General features: G+C 40.4%; 1 pseudogene; it reads right to left on the reverse strand.

Moving 5' to 3' along the window:
- Window positions 1–903: 903 nt before the first annotated feature.
- Window positions 904–3,183, reverse strand: LOC125933108 (tigger transposable element-derived protein 1-like; annotated as a pseudogene).
- Window positions 3,184–15,650: the final 12,467 nt, after the last annotated feature.

A 15,650-nucleotide genomic window follows, 5' to 3' on the forward strand; every position in this document is an offset into this window, starting at 1 on the left:
AGGAGGTCAAAGATGCAGGGTCTGCATGGGATTAGGGATTATAAATTCGTGTATATGCCTCCCAGTTCCTTTAAAAAGAAACTATTATTTCTGCCTTCATTGTGGATGGTGGGGAGCTCCCCCAGTGCAAAGTGTTTATATTAATGTCAATAACTTCTTGCTTTCAGCATCAGGATATTTAAGACTAACCTCTGATTGAATTATTTGTAATATCAGGTGTCTGTACCAGAGACCATGGACTTGGCAATAAATCCTATAACACAAATCTCTCTTTTTTTAAAAAAAAAACTCTTTTCCAATAAGTTTTGGTAGGGAGTTCATCTGTAAGGTTAAGTGGAAAAACCTCTTCAAAACATAATTGCTAAGTTTTGGTCAAAAATCAAGAAATTTCATGACCTGTATCCTTTTATAAACCTCTGTAACATGGGCAAACACTATTATGCTAGTCATTGTTGAGAAAGATGATGATGATGATGATGATGATTTCTATTTTTGTGATGTCTTGAAGATGATTTCAGATTTCAAAGTCAGGTGCTAGACTATTGGATGACTGTGATTTATTTTTCAGCATAAAAGAAAAACCATTTCATACCTTCATGTAGGAGGCACAAAATGCTTCCAAGTTAGGTCGAAACCTGTTTGCTTCTTATTATTGGAGAAGGAACACTGTGCATGGACATGCCTCAGAGACACTGTGGGTTCGGTTCCAGACCACCACAATTAAGAGGATATCACAATAAAGTGAGTCAAATGAAATTGCTTTTGGTTTCCTAGTGCATATAAAACTATGTCTACACTATGCCATAGTCTTTTATGTGTGCAGTAGCATTATGTCTAAAAAAACAATGTACATATTCTAATAAAATACTTTATTGCTAAAGTATTTAATAAAATACTTTAATGCTAATCAACTTCTGAGCTTTCAACGAAGCATAACCTTTCTGCTGGTGGAGGGTCTTGTCTTGATGTCAATGGCTGCTGACTGATCAGGGTGGTGGTTGCTGAAAGCTGGGGTGACTGTAGCAATTTCTTAAAAGAAAACAACAATGAAGTTTGCCACATTGATGGACTCTTCCTTTCATGAATGTTTTCTGTACAGCACGGGATGCTGTTTGATAGAATTTTACCAAGAGTGGAGCTTTTTTCAAAATTTGAGCTAATCCTCTCAAAACCTGATTTTGCTATATCAAATAAGTTTATGTAATATTCTAAATCCTCTGTTGTCATTTCAACCATCTTCAAAGTCTCTTCACCAGGAGTAGATTCTGTTTCAAGAAACCACTCTCTTTAGTTATCCGTAAGAAGCAATTCCTCATCCATTCAGGTTTTATCATGAAATTGCAGCAATTCAGGCCCGTCTTCAGGCTCCACTTTTGTTTTTAATTTTTATTTTTGAGAGAGAGAGAGAGAGAGCACAAGTGGGGGTGAGGGGAAGAGAGAGAGGGAGAGAGAGAGAGAGAGAGAGAGAGAGAGGAGAGAGAGAGAGAGAGAGAGAGAGAGAGAGAGAATCCTAAGCAGGCTCCATGCTCAGCATGGAGCCCAACGCGGGGATCAGTCCCACGACCCTGGGATTTTTGACTTGAGCTGAAATTAAGAGTTGGACACTCAACTGACAAGGCCAACCAGGCACCCCCACGTTCCGCTTTTGACTCTAGTTTTCTTGCTGTTTCCACCATATCTGTAGTTACTTCCTCCATTGAAGTCTTGAATCTCTCAAAGTCATCCATGAGGGTTGGAATCAGTTTCTTCCAAACCTTTGTTAATGTTGATATTTTGATTCCTCCAATGGATCACAAGTGTTCTGAATGGCACTTAGAATGGTGAATCCTTTCCTGAAAACTTTCCATTTTCTTTGCCTGGATCCATCAGAGGAATCACTATCTGTACCAGGTATAGCCTTATAAAATGCATCTCTTAAATAATGAGACCTGTAAGTCAAAATTACTCCTGACCCATGAGCTGCAGAATGGATGTTGTGTTAGCAGGCATGAAAACGACAAGAATATCACTGTCCATCTCCATTAGAGTTCTTGGGTGATCAGGTGCATTATAGATGAGCAGTGATATTTTGAAAGGAATCTTCTTCTGAGAAGTAGGTCCCAACATTGGGTTTAAGATATTCAGTAAACCATGTTATATGCAGATGTGCTGTCACCCAGGCTTTGTTGTTTTATTTATGGAGCATAGACAGAGTAGATTTAGCATAATTCTTAAGGGCCCTAGGTTTTTTGAAGGGATAAATGAGCATTGGTTTCAACTTCCAGGATCCAGCTGCATTAGTCCCTAAGAAATCAGCCTGTTCTTAGAAGCTTTGAAGCCAGGCATTGACTTCTCCTCTCTCTCGCTATGGAAGTCCCAGATGGCATCCTCTTCCAACAGACTACTCTTCCAATGTATTGAAAATCTGTCATTTAGTGTAGCCACCTCCATTATCTTAGCAGAATCTTCTGGATAACTTGCTGCAGCTTCTACATCAGCACTTGATGCTTCACCTTGCACATTTATGTTACGGAGATGGCTTCTTTCCTTAAGCCTCGTGAACTAACCTCTGCTGGCTTCAAACTTTTCTTCTGCGGCTTCCTCACCTCTCTCAGCCTTCATGGAATTGAAGAGAGTTAGGGCCTTGATACAGATTAGGCTTTGGTTTAAGGGAATGTTGTGGCTGGTTTAAACATTTCTTTATATCAGCAATAAGGCTGTTTTGCCTTCTTATCATTCATGTGATCACCAGAGGAGCACTATAAATTTCCTTTAAGAATTTTTCCTTTGCATTCACAACTTGGCTGACTGGTACAAAAAGCCTAGCTTTTGGCCTGTATTAGTTTTGACATACCTTCCTTTAAAAAAAAAACAAACTTTTTTTTTAATGTTTATTTTTGAGAGAGAGAGAGAGAGAGAGAGAGAGAGAGAGACTGATTGAGAGCAAGGGAGGGGCAGAGAGAGACAGAGGGAGACACAGAATCGAAGCAGGCTCCAGGCTCCAAGCTGTCAGCACAGAGCCTGATGTAGGCCTTGAACCCACAAAAAGCAAGATCATGACCTGAGCCAGAAGTCAGATGCTTAACTGACTGAGCCACCCAAGCACCCCTTGACATGCCTTCCTAGCTAAGCTCTATCATTTCTAGCTTTCAGTTTAAAGTGGGAGACATATGATTTCTTTTCACTTGAACACTTAGAGGCCATTATAATGTAACTAATTGGCCTAGTTTAAATATTGCTCTGTCTCAGGGAATAGGGAGATCCTGAGGAGTGGGAGATGGGGATCAGTTCATTGGTGGAGCAGTCAGAATACATACCACATTTATGGGCTAAGTTTGCTCTCTTATATGGGCATGGCACCCCAAAACAATTACAATAGTGACATCAAAGATCACGGATCACAGATCACCATAACAAATATAATAATAATGAAAAGTTTAGGAATATTTTGAGAAGTACCAAAATGTGACCCAGAGACATGAAGTGAACCAAAGCTGTTGGAAAAATGGCACCAATAGACTTGTTCCATGCAGGGTTTGCCATGAGCCTTCAATTCGTAAAAAATGCAGTATCTGTGAAGCACAGAAATTGAAGTAAAATAAAACAAGAAATGCCTGTGCTAGATGAACAATTCTGTCTGTGAGGGAAGTGATACTGTGTCGATTGGAAAGAAAATTTTCCCTCTTTCAAGTGAATAGAAATTGCAGAATATAATGCTTTCACTGAAACCTTGGCACAAAGGTACAGGTGGTTTTTATAGAGTTACAGAGCTTGGAAGAATTTAGCCTGTGCTAGGGGAAAGGCTGCAAGTTCTGAGCTAGGCCTAAAAATTATGTCTGAGGCAAGGAGTTAAGCATTTACATCAGGACCAACCCTTTTTGCCTTTTATTATTTAAAAAAAATTTTTTTTTCTTACGTTTATTTATTTTTGAGACAGAGAGAGACAGAGCATGAACGGGGGAGGGGCAGAGAGAGAGGGAGACACAGAATCGGAAGCAGGCTTCAGGCTCCGAGCCATCAGCCCAGAGCCCGACGCTGGGCTCGAACTCACGGACTGCGAGATCGTGACCTGAGCTGAAGTCGGACGCTCAACCGACTGAGCCACCCAGGCGCCCCCCTTTTTGCTTTTTAAAGGCAGCACCAAGGCAGGCTGGCAGAGGGCTGGCTCCTGAAACAAATATATTGTATATTGAGTGAAGCATCTTTCTGAGATAACTTTTCCTTTATTTGTTTTTTAAAAATTTATTTATTTTGAGAGAGAGAGAGTGAGAGAGAGAGAAAGAGTGTGTAAGGGAGGGGAGGGGAAAAGAGAGAGGGAGAGAGAGAGAACCCCAAGCAGGCTCAGGGCTGAGCTTGGAGCCCAACATGGGGCTTGATCTCACAACCATGAGATCATGACCTGAGCCGAAATCAACAGCTGGATATTTAACTGACTGAGCCACCCAGGAGCCCCTAATTTCCTTTATAATTAGGTTTTGGGGCCAGAGCCAGGCTAATCAATAAGTGAAGTAGGCATTGCTTTATGTCCTCTTTTACTCTTCTGGAATCTTCTTCACAGACTCCTCAAAGTTTGGCACTCCCTTAACAAAGGACCCCTCCTTTTGTTCTATAATAATATATTAATACAAAAGCCAAAATAATGAACATAAAACACTTAACATGGTGTGTGTCACATAGAAAATATCCAGTGTTTATCAGTAATGATGATTATTTTGCAGTTAAGAAGTTTTCTTCACAAAACAGGATGTTAGAAACGTCACATAATTTCCTTTAGATAGAATTAAATGTAGTCTGAAGCCTTCTGTATGCTGGTTGGCAGGAAGTCTACTGTCAGCATTCTTAGACCTCCCTTATCTCAGTCTTTGGGGCCTAATAGAGAAAATAATTTTCTAAGCACAAATAGCTACTTGATGTTAAGGGACTCAGGGGATGTCTGCCTGGTTTAGTCCTGGGGACCCTGGAACATGCCCTGAGGCCAAAGGCCCAGACTCCTGCAGGATAATAGCCCCTCTCCAGTGAGGTCCTGTACCCTCTCCCTTGTGCGAGGGGTAGACTCAGGACCATTTCTGTGAGGGCTTCTCAGAAGCTGCCGTAGTGTTGGGTTTCTCTCCCTCCTGCTATTTTCTTCTCCCTCTATTTTCTTCTCCCTTCTTTATCCCCCTGTCATGTTTGCAAAGGTTCTTCCCCTTTACCCTACAGTAGGATTGCCAGATTTAGCAAAAAACAAAATGGAAGAAATCACCCAGTTAAACTTGGATTTCAGCTAAACAATGAATAACTTTTTAGCATAAGAATGTCCCTTGTAATACTGGAGATATATTTACACTGAAAAAAACTATTACTTATCTGCAGTTCACATTTAACCAGGCACCCTGTATTTCTCTTGCAGCTGTACCCTAAGAGCTCCTGCTTTTGAAAGATCCAGAAATAGAAGTTGTGTGTAGGATTGGGTCTTTTCAGTGCATATCTTCAGTGAGGTAGAAAGAACAGCCTGGATACTTAGGAAGATGCAGGGGAAAACCCAGCCTGGACAAACACAAAATATATCCATAAGTGATCCTCTTATGCTCATCATTATGTTCATCATCCTCAGCATTGCCCATGGTGAGTTGTTGCTTAAGAGTCAATCACCCTGGGGAAAGCAATATTAATGGATCTTTTCCTGAGTATAGTGTTAATTAAGATAAAGGAGAAGGAGAGACAAGCAAGCACAGGAAGTCTGCAGGCCGGGAAAGTGGAATAGGAAGCAAGGGGACGAGGTACAGAGAGCTTAGGGTCAGAAGGGAGGCCTCACACCTCACACCTTCACTAGATGGCCTGATGTGGGGCATCATGCAGCACACAACGGACGAACTAACACAGACCTGATTCCAATCAACTTCCAGCACTGCCACCACCACCTCCAAGCCATGTAGCCCGGGCAAGTCACCAGACTTGCCTCTGCAGCTCAGACCTCTCTCGTGAGAATCAAGCCCAGATGTACTCTTGAATGTTTCATAGGTGCCCCAGAGTTGACATTTGCAAACATGAACTCATCCTCTTCCTCTCCAGACCTGCTCTTTCTGTGTTCTCTGTGACATCACCATCTGCCCAGGCATCCAGGAGGGACACCTACCTGTCATTCTGGACCTGGCAGGGAAGACTTCTCCCTGGTGGTTGCCAGGTGGGTCAGGTTCGTGTGGCTGGCTGTGCGTGTGTCCCTTGCCTCTTTCATTGCTATCAAAGGTGAGGACTTCTCAGATAGGAGATACTTTTTCCAGGAGGACAAGATCACTTGGGGGGTGGCCAGAGGGAAGAAGAAATGTCTTTTCTGTACATTTGGGAGAAAATTGAATTAAGTGCATTCTTGTACCTTTTATAATGACTTTGTGATTATCCCCTCTACCTTTTTCTTTCTTTTTTTTCAAACATCAAAGATTTTTTTTAATTGAAGAATAATTGACATATAACATTGTATTAGTTTCAGGTGTACAATATAATGATTTGCTATTTATATATATTGTGAAATCATCACCATAGTAAGTCTAGTTAATATTCAATCTCCCTTTTCTTCAAGTGACATTAATGAGTCTCTGTTCCTGTCTATCAAAATAACTTAATAAACAGATAATCATTTTACTTTCTTTTTCTCAGTGGATATTTTACCAGCAGATGTGGAATAAATAAAATTAGGGAGGCAGGGAATATACTAGGGTCTACTTACACCCTGAGAAACTTCTTGTTTTATTTGGAACTCAAAAATACATGTCAGAATATACCACAGTGGCAATTCCTCAATGATACCCAATGATCAGTTATTTTAAATGAATCCATTGAGATTTGAGTCTAACAGAACAAGGTAAGAAGGCATCTGAAAATAATTAACTAATCTTCTCTACTCTTGAAATACCTTCTCTTCCCCAGGAAAGAGGAAGGAAGCCAAATAATAGGGGAGTGGATGAGAAAGTACAATAGTACTTCATGGTTCCCACTTGGAAAGATAAAAAAAATCATTCATAATCACACATCCTTTCCAATTTGTTTCATGGTAAGGAATATGGCCAAAGGATTGGAGGAAAAACAGAGTCATTAGCCATGTTTGAAAAATGGTGAAATTGTTGTGAAAAAGGGGGGAAATCTCATTTTAATAATCACAGAGAAATACAACTTAAGTGGATCATTTCAGAATTAATCCAGCCCAGTTAATGGAGAGGTTCAAATAGCCTGAAGCAATGAGGTGAATTTGTTACACAATCACCCTAGGGGGAAATACCCCCCCCACACACACACTGTATATATATTTTTATGAATTTATGTATATGAAATGATATCTATTTAAAATATATATTGCTGGCACTTAAAGTTTTGACACTCTTCAAACAAAAATCAGATTTAGAATTAAGTGTGGATCCTCATCCAATGATGCTAGGCACCTGATAAATTTGATAGGATTTGAATGTAGAAGGCAGGTGTTTTCTATCTTTTGAGTTCCACCAAAATCCAGTCCGTATATTTGTGTGTGTAAGTGCTTATGATTTTTTCCTTTATAGTTTGCAATCATTCCACTCTGCTTGTGCCTCTCAGATCATTAGCCAGAGAAGTAGTCTGGAGTTGATAGCTGCCATTCCAATACTGGATCATAGCCAGAAATGGTTAGTGAATTTAATGAAGATGTAGCTTAAGAAACTGTTTATTGAGTGTCTACTAAGTCTTAAGTACCTTTTTTATGACAATCTGCTAGTTCAGAATTTTATCTATTTTATAGGCAGGGAATAAAGTTAAGTCACTTACTCAGGGTCACATTTTTTATTTTATCTTATTCTATTCATTTTAATTCCAGTATAGTTAACATACAGTGTTGTATTAATTTCAGGGATATAATATAGTGATTCAACAATTCTATACATTACTCACTGCTCATCATGATGAGTGTACTGTTAATACCCTTCACCTATTTCACCCATCCCCCACCCACCTCCCCTAAGTAACCATCAGTTTGTCTCTATAGTTAAGAGTCTGTTTTTTGGTTTGTCTCTTTTTTTTCCTTTGTTCATTTGTTTTGTTTTTTAAATTCCACATGTGAATGGAATGGTATGGTATTGGTCTTTCTCTGACTGATTTATCTCACTTAGCGTAATATTCTCCAGATCCATCAGTGTTGTTGCAAATGGCAAGATTTCATTCTTTTGTATGGCTGAGTAATATTCCATTGTGCTTGCACAATGGCATCCCATTGTACCTCGAAGTAAGTAAGTCAGAAATCAGTTCCTTAGTGCCAAACATGAAAGCCCACGATCTTTCCCTGTCAAGTGATGATGTGTGTAAGTGGTTAGGAACATGGACTCTGGAGCATGACTCAGTTTGAATCCTGCTTCTGTTGCTTTCTAGTATGGACAAATTACATAACTTCTGTGTTCAGTTCCCTTATCTGTAAAATGGGAGTAATATTTTAAAATTACTTAATAAGGCTATTAAAAGGGTTAAATAATTATATATGCATATTAATGTATAGAAATGATTTTACATACATATATATACACACATACACATGTACACACACACACACACACACATATATATATATATACATAAATACACGAGTATATATGAAGTGTTTGTTTCCCCCATCCATTGTAAGACCCCAGTCTGTGTTGGTTGCTGTCATTATTGTTATTCTACACTTGAGCAAGGGATTCAAACTTTGACTCTCTCATGCTCAGGAAGCTGCTAGCTTACTATCAGTTGCTCCAGGGGCTGGTTGGTTCCCAATTAGCAGCAACTGTTCCAACGCTTCCTTTATCCTCTTGCTTCTAAATGGAGAATTCCCCGGGGTATGGTTGCTCATCAAACTCAGTCAAGATTTTTCCCAAATGCTTTTTGGGCTCCAGAGAACTGACAAGCCCATGTTTACTTTCCAGATTATTTGGGAAAAGTCTGTGAGCCTGGTGAGGGTAGGATGGCTTTTCACTTAGAACTACCTCATCCAAAATTCATAGATATATTTTCCTTCTGGGAAATATAACTTACTTGATTCTAGTGTCCAAAATACAACTTCTCTGAATGCCTCCCACCATGGTGCCTGAGTGAGGGGCTTTCCACCTCAGAATGAGGTCATAAAGATGCAATTATTCTTCTCCACAGAGTTGACTCTACCAGGTTCATTTACAAAGTTACTCAGCTGTGACTTGGCCACTTAAATAACTCTGTTGCCTAAAGATATCCCTTGCTGCAGCCTTTTACCTCCAAGAATCATGTTCATGTTACAGAGAAACACAAATATAAGCACGTTCTGCACCAGCAGTGTTACAGAGCCATATTTTGTCAGTCGTAAATTATAACTGGTCTTGGGTAGGAGGTAGTCAACAATTCTATATTCTGTGAAAGGATTTTATGAGAAATATTAGACCCTCATAATTTGGAAGTCTCATATGCTAGTTGTATTTTGTTCTGGCAGATTTTAGAAGCAAACAATTCTCTGGATGCCTGAAAGTAATGCCTAGGTTTCTGTTTTTACATATTTAAGCTATGCATTTAGATACAATTCAAGCATTCCAGAGTGTTAACGGTGTTTACAAAGGAAACTGCCAGAGGCAAATTCAGGCAGTTCCTTAAATTAATAATGCTTTTGTTCGCAGTCCAATTTTTCCTTCCAGTTCTGCTAGAGCCAATGTTCATTTTCTCCATTTATTCAGGGGATAATGATGACAATTTCCATTTACACATTGCATTTCATCTGGAAGGCTCACTCTCTTTCACAGTGTCTGCCACTTTCTGCATGGCAACAGAAAATGCAAACTGCATCATCCCAGTCATTGGTCAGTGAGGATGAGAAGCCCAAAAGCAAATACTGAAAGAAAGGCTGTCAAAAGAAAGGCAGGATGGGCAGAAGGAAACTCAATATGTTGCCATGTTTCCTTAGAAGAAGAGGGGCCTGGCTCCAGAAGCAGAGTGTTCCCTCTGGTAACCACCCATGCACCTTTGTAGGAATAATTAGTGCCCTCGAATGAACGGCTTGGAGCTAGTCAGTTCCACATTTAAGTCCTTGACCTATCACTTCTTCCTCGAATGTCTTTAGGCAAATCATGTGACCTCTGAGACTTGGTTTTTGCATCCATAATGGGGGTATATTAATTTCTACTTTCGAAGGTTGTACTATGTTGGATAAGTAAAGTATAAGGAGTTAGCAAATGATCATCAGTATTTACTTTCCAATGATTACTAGTGCTGTTATAATTATCATAGTCACTAATGTCTGTATAATTGCATCTGACAGGTGCTATAACCTTTCAAGGGGCCACCCATGCTTTGCCTGGCTCCACCTGCCTGAGATTAAGTCACACCAATGAAAACAATCTTGAGGTTCACACAAAAAAGAGAGGGGCATTATCACCCAAAGGCCTAAATATAAAGCCCTTTGAGGGCCAAGGAGAGTATCTGGTGTTCTATTAGCATGGGCTCTAACACAAATACTTTAGGCAGTACTTTATTTATTTATTCATTCATTCATTTATTTATGAGGGGGCAGGAGGGGCAGAGAGTGGGAGAGAGAATCTCAAGCGGGCCCCATGCTGTCAGCGCAGAGCCCAACTCGGGGCTTGATCCCATGAACTGTGAGATCATGATCTGAGCCAAAATCGAGTTCAGATGCTAACTGAATAAACCACCAGCCACCCCTAGACAGTATTTTAGATACAAATTTTATTGTGCATAAAAGTCACCTGGAGGATTTTTAAAAATACAGGTTGCAGAGCCCTGTCCTAGAGTTTCTGATACAATAGGTTCTGAATTATTCAATCCAATAGTTTGAATTTCTAAGTAGTTCCCAGGTGGTGCCGATGCTTCTGGTGTGGGAACTACACTTTGAGAACCCCTGTGTGTCCAGTAGCTAATTATTATTTGGAAGCCATGGAGAGCCTAATCTGCAGAGAGTGTTTTCTTTTGGGGCCTAGAGGGTCCAGCAGAGGTGGGGGGCATTTAAGGTGAAGTCAGGGATAGGTTGAACACCTGCAGAAGATGAAGACCAAAGGATAGGATGGGCTTTGAGACCCCATGCACCAAGTGCACAGCACAGGCCGGCACGCTTTTGGGTTGGTTTCTCTCCTTTCTCTTCTTTCTCCTGGTTCCCTCTCTCTTTAATGACTCTTACTCCCATGGGTTTTCTTTTCTTCCACCAAGTCACCTCCAGTTAGGCCTGATGAAGAGACATGGAGAGAGGGTTTCAGGTAGTGGAAAAAGCATGGCATCATGGCCTGGAAGTTGGATTCAAGGAGCTAAAAGCAGTTCAACTTGTCTGGAGCCTCAGGTACAAAAAGATTCAAGTTTTGGAGAACGTCTGGGCAACACAGCAGAAGTCAGCTCATGAATTGAACCTGATCCTAAATACTGTGGGAAGCTACTGCAGGGTATCAATCAAGGGAGTGACACTAGCTGATTTGTAATTTCAGGCTCACCCTGCCAACACTGTGGGAAATTGACTGGAGGGGCCTGAACCAGATGGGGATACCAGAGAAGTGACTCCTGTAGGTGTCTGGGCATGAGGCTGTGGTGGCCTGGACCAGGGTAAAGCCAGGCAGGAAGGGAAAGACTCCTTGAGTCCCTATTTAACTGTAACAAAGTTATTGGACCATTTTTGTCATTTATTCCAGGAGTTTCTTCCAGTGGCTCCCATACTTTAATACACTAACAAGTGTATTTCAGAATCACCTGGAGGGCTTATTAAAACACAGCCATATGAATTTCTGTTTCAGTGTGTGGGGGTGAGGCCTGAGAATTCCCATTTGTAACAAGCTTCTGGGGGATGCGGATGCTGCTGGTCCAGGGACCACACTGTGGCGATCACTGATTTATTCCTACCTTTTTATGAAGAGGAAAGTAGCCATGGGCCTTTCCAGCTGATAGAGTCCTCAGCTTTTGGTAACCAGAATCTTGGTGTTTAAAACATTGAGTCAGCTTGCTGAGATCCTACCCCTCAGCATCTGCGTTAGCTCACCAAGCTCTCTCAGGCTCAACTAATTTGTCTTCATGAACCATCAGCGTTGCCCTGACTTTTCCAACAACTGCCTCATCTGAGGCTTCACTTGGCTCCTATAGGAAGTGGAATCTGCTCATTCCCAAGTGATTCCAATTAACTCACTCCCTGAGTGAATGACTTGAATAAATCAGCATGATTGTGATGTTTTATTTATTTAAAGATTCTGAACTTTTTTACCCCACAATCCTATGGTAAACAAGGACACACCAAAACACAGCCATGAGTTAAAAAATGTTTCTTTATTCCAGGAGTTGATCCTTTGTTCTCTGACTCTTTCCATATCCCTTTAATGCTCACAGATGGCCAACCTTTTCTGATTTTAATTTTGGCAAGGGCCCTCTTGCCCCATGCAGGATCACATTAAACATGCTTTGATGATGAGAATAGAAAGTAAAAATTAACTGCAACGTTGCCTTCCTGGTCTGTTATTAACAGGTTGTCCTTCCTTTGGAAGCATTAGTAAAGTATTCATCAGTTAGAGGCCTTGTTTGTTTCTTCCTTTTTTCCTTCTAGATCCAGTCCTTCCAGGCTAGTTTTTCTGGAATTTGAAATTGCTTGTCACAGCGTCAGTGTGGTTACCACATCTACCACAGTGAACCCGCATGCTTTCCACGTGTCCTCCAGAGACCTGCCGGCTATCGGCTATCGGAGGCCCTGCTGTACCTTCAGCTCCCTGTGGGATCAAGCACCTCAGTCACACAGTGACTTTAGGACCTTAGAGTGGATTCCTCAAAGCACTCCTCTGGCATTGACTAAAAGGCAGGGAGAGGGGAGGGGAGAGAGCCACAGAGGAAAATAAAATGTTCTCACTCCTTTGTTCTGCACAGCAGTCAAGGCTGCCTTCCCAGTCCCTGAGGGGAGGAGACCAGGATTCAGAAGAGAAGAGTAATTGAGGAGGAGACGCAGGGCAAAGGTGAGTTCAGAACTGAGCCTGAGAAAACCTTACACCACCCATTATAGTGCTGTCAAGTAGTCAGGAAGGAGAGGACTGAGGGATTTGGAGGGAGGAACCTTGGTTCAAGAGGACTTCTTTCAGGCATCACTCCCTGTGCAATGTGTGAGTGTGTTCCCTCAAGTGGGGTTTATAAAACAAATCACTTAGAGTCAATCTAGTTTCCCCATTGAGTTCATTATTAAAATTATTTTACAATGAAATTTTATGGCATAAATGTATTTTCACATATTTATATGATACATACTTAAATATATATTTGTACTATATATCTATATTGACACTGTAATATAAGCATATTTATAAATGATTCTGATGGAGATTACTTTTATAAGTTATATAAATCATTCTAATGAACAAAGTAAGAATTTTTTTTTAAAGTTTATGTATTTGTTTTGAGAGAGAGTGAGAGAGATCTGTGTGTGGGGAAGGAGCAGAGAGAGGGAGAGGGAGAGAATCCCAAGCAGGCTCTGCACTGTCAGCATGGAGCTCGATGTGGGGCTTGAACTCATTAACCCTGAGATCATGACCTGAGCCAAAACCAAGAGTAGGGCACTTGACCTACTGAGCCACCCAGATGCCCCCAAAGTAAGCACTTTTGATGAGTGAAGGGATCAAACTGATGACTGGACATTTGAAACAATTGGACGGGATTTTACTTTTCACATTGCCTTGTCTTTGTTCCTACAATCTAATCCTTTAATGAGAGGATCCATCCTCCCCCTGTACAACTGATTGAGGTTATTTATTTCATACTTAGAAGCCCCCTCCGTCCATATTTACATTGGGCATTTATAATGCTGAAATGTATCTCCTAATCTTTTGTCTAATTTGAGTATAGAAGGCATATATATATTTTTTATTGATTTGGATTTCACAAGTTTAGAATTTGTGAATTTTCAGAGGGTCACTTTTAGAGAAATAAAATTCACTTAATACTTTATCGAGATAGGGTTGTGAAATGTTTGTCCACTTAAGAGAACAAAGCAGCTTTAAGAACTTTGGGAACACCCATTTAAAAAGAATTAATTGCAACTTAAGGCATATCACTACAGTTCAGGCTGAATATTTGCTGGGCTCGTCAAAAAATACTTTCTGTAAGGGTCTAGTACACCTCACCTTTAGCCTAGGTTGAATTATGTAGACTAGTTGAAGGTGATAAAAGCATATGACAGTGATTTTTTTCCTGCCACGGATTTTCCCCAATTCAGTCTGGCTTTTTTCCATTGTGTCTGAGTTAGAAAGGTTTGACTGCATTGCAATATTCGATAGTCCTGGTTTACAATACTACACTTTACCAATAGGTGTCACTGTCTAACACATGATATATTCAAACAAAATTCTTACATGTAGAGTTCCAGGTTCCATAATCCTGATCAATTCTGTACTTTATCGTGGGGAAGGGTAGACACTTTGAGCCTTAAATTTCCGTAAAGCAAGGACTCCAGAGACTGGTGGGAGCCGAGGAAGCGTTTTAGCTATTTCAGGGAGAAGTTACGTGTACTGCAGAGATCTTGAACAACCCCCACCCCCTCCCCGGCATTCAGAGATCTGTCACCAGCTGACGATCCAAGTACCTTTTAATGATTGCTTATTGAGGTTTGCTTTATTTATTTATTTCTCACTCAGGCAAGGCCTTCAAATAATAGTGGAGGATCAAATTAATTCAAAGTCTGTTCAGGGTTCAGAAAGGTTTTTGTCCTGCTACACATAACTGAGTCAGGATACCCCTGCTCAAGGTTTTCATCTTTGTCCTATATCAGTGGTGATGTGTAGACAGGTGTTCTGTGATACATTAAGGAGTTGGCCTTGAACGCTTGACGATACAGGCAATATTTACCGATTGGAAAGAGAGAAGGGAATCACTGTTGGGTCAAATTCACTGCCTGAAGAGTTGAAGGCCTAAGTAGACTTTCTTCTCCATGATACAAGAGGAAAAGTGGCATTTTCCAGTTTCAGTAAACCTTTTGGAAAAGTTCTTTTTTCTTCAGCTGCTTTTTGAAAAATAAAATTGTTATGGAAGTTTTGAGCATACATAAAATTAGAAAAAATAGTAGGATAAATCTCCATATGCCTGTTGCCCTGATTCATCTATTATCAGCACATGGTGGGCCCTATTTTATCCACACCGTCTCTCCTATGCCTTACCCCTATCTGTTGGATAACTTGGAGTAAATAGTACACACAATATTACTTCACTCGTAAATATTTCAGTATGTATCTCTAAGAGATGAGACACTATTTTTTTAAATCACTATTACAGCTTACCCCCCCCTCAAAAAACTACTTAACATGATTTCTTCTTAAAAAAAAAAAAACAAAACCTTAAAGAACATTTGTTTTTCACTAAGACCTGATCTTGAAGATACAATGAAACTGTCACTACTCCCACCCCAACTTGAACAAGGGTTAGTATGGTGAATGTTATAAAGCAGATATGAATAGTTTGAAGGACTGGAACCAGTATTCACTGACAAAAATCAACTTCTGTCTATATTATTAAAAGGTTTATGTTAAATAAAAGTTGGGGGCAAGGGGCCATGGGGATTTCAGATTGACCAAGGTCCTCCCATTTCATCGAATACATTCAATTCTGGCTAGAGTGTACACAATGGAAACAGGATTCCTAGAACACAAAACTTCCCCTGCAGCACACTGGACATACCTGTGTTCCAAGCCCACCCCCAACCCCCAATGCCTCCTACTCAA

This window comes from Panthera uncia, chromosome D2, assembly GCF_023721935.1.
Source record: "Panthera uncia isolate 11264 chromosome D2, Puncia_PCG_1.0, whole genome shotgun sequence".
NCBI lineage: Eukaryota > Metazoa > Chordata > Mammalia > Carnivora > Felidae > Panthera > Panthera uncia.